Below are 2,057 nucleotides of genomic sequence, written 5' to 3'. Positions count from 1 at the left end.
ATTCCTCCTTGATCTCCGGTTCTCTGTCGAGTGTGAGACCTCCCCCACTTGGCCACGCACAGACCCCTCACCTGAGGCCACTGTGTGCCAGGCCCTGTGCCAGCCCCCCCTCCCCCAGGGGTGAGCCTCCAGCCTGGCTCCATTCCACAGAAGGGGAAACTGAGGCTCAGAGTGCACCGCTGCTAAGACCCCTCCAGCCCTGCTGTGCACACGAGCCTCTACGGGCGAGATGGTGGCAGCCAGGCGGGGGCGAGGGGCTGCGGCCTGACCTTGCTGGCTCCCCAGCCCCTGCTGAGCGGCCCCGAGGCTGTCAGACTGCGGCCTCGGCTTCCCGGTGCGGGGCACAGGACGCGGGAAGCGAGGCTCAGGGACGGCGCCCAGGTCTGTCCACTTCACGGGCCAGTTCATTCCCAGAGCAGCCACGTGGACACCACAGGACCCAGTAGAGATGGGTCTTCAAACGCAGGGAACGTCTTTAAGTGGTTCTGGACCAGCAGCCAATTCCAGGGGCTGCAAACTGGAGGGGGGGGCACCCCAGGGCCACCAACACCTTCATCTGGCCCACAGCCTGACCCCTGGTGTCTGTCTGAACCCCGAGGCATGAAGACTTGAGGTTCCTTTTGAAATACAGCACCGGGTGTGGATGGCACAACCCAGCAGGGATGCGGCCCAAGGCACCAGCCTCATTCCTCACAATGACCCCCCCCCACCACTCACCTGCTCCCCTGCCCCCACCTTCTCCTCCCTGGCCTGGCGCCCCAGGAGCTGCTAATTGCCAACGCCTTTCTGCCATAACCCTAACCCTACCCCTAACCTAACCCTAACCTAACCCTAACCCTAACCCTAACCTAACCCTAACCCTAACCCTAACCCTAACCCTAACCCTACCCCTAACTCTAACCCTAACCCTAACCCTACCCCTAACCTAACCCTAAGTCTAACTCTAACCCTACCCCAAACCTAACCCTAACCCTAACCCTAACCCTAACCTTAACCCAGGGCTTTGGGGACAGAAGTGATCCAGACGCCAAGGGGGCGCAGGAGGAGCTCACAGGGGCGCAGGGCAAGGGGGTGGGGCCAGAGCCTGGGGCCTGCGGGGTGCAGGGGGACCTCATGGCTCCTGGGTTACAACCTTGCTGCCCCCACTTACTAGCTATGCCCCCAGCAGGTCACTCCTCCACGGTGCCAGTCCCCTCACCTGTAAACGGTCCTCACAGCGTTACCTCACAGCGTTACCGTTACCTGAGAACAGAGTTAACAGCCAGCCGCTCCCGGCCTTCAGCACAGCGCCTCTGCCCTGCAGATCCTGAGCACCCCAGGCCCAGCCCTCATCCCTGTTCTCACTGCAGCGCCCCAGGGCCACGGTCCTGCCCCCCAAACCCAGCCTGTCTCCAGATGTGGGGTTCCCGCTCAGCGCCCCAGGGCCACGGTCCCGCCCCCCAAACCAGCCTGTCTCCGAGATGTGGTGTTCCCGCTCAGCACCCCAGGGCCACGGTCCCGCCCCCCAAACCAGGGCTCCCGTGAGGGCGTGAAGGCCCAAGGCAGGACCTGGGGGCAGACGGGTCACCGAGCTGTGGGGGGAGGGAGCTGGGGGGGGCTGGGGGACTCCGGGAGGAACCGCAGACCGCGGCCTGGGCTGTTCCTCCACCTCCTCTCGGTCCCCTTTCTCCAGGAGGGTCCCCCATGAAAGACCCCCGCCTCCAAGGAGCCGCACGGGACTTCCCTGGCGGCACCCCCACCCGCCGAGGGCCTGCGCCCCCCCCCCCCCAGCGGACTGTGTGGCGCCTCTTCTGAGTCCCGGCGCTGCTCTCTCTGTGGCCCAGGTCCCTGCTGGGCGCTCCGTTTGGGGGGTGCTTGTGGGGGGGGGGGGGGCGCGCGCTCGGAGCCTGGCTGGGTCCGGTCTTGGAGGCTGGGGTCCATCCCGGCTGGCAGCTGGGGGGATGGGGGAGGGCTTCTTCTTATTTTGTATTTTATTTTATTTTTTGCTTCTAACAAAGGCACCGCTACTCCCCCGCGCAGCCCCGCGGGCCGGGAAGTCTGACCTCCTTGGCCGTCCC

The sequence above is a fragment of the Cnephaeus nilssonii genome (assembly GCF_951640355.1).
Source record: "Cnephaeus nilssonii genome assembly, contig: SCAFFOLD_120, whole genome shotgun sequence".
Taxonomy (NCBI): domain Eukaryota; kingdom Metazoa; phylum Chordata; class Mammalia; order Chiroptera; family Vespertilionidae; genus Cnephaeus; species Cnephaeus nilssonii.
Note: the sequence above shows the minus strand (reverse complement) of the source record.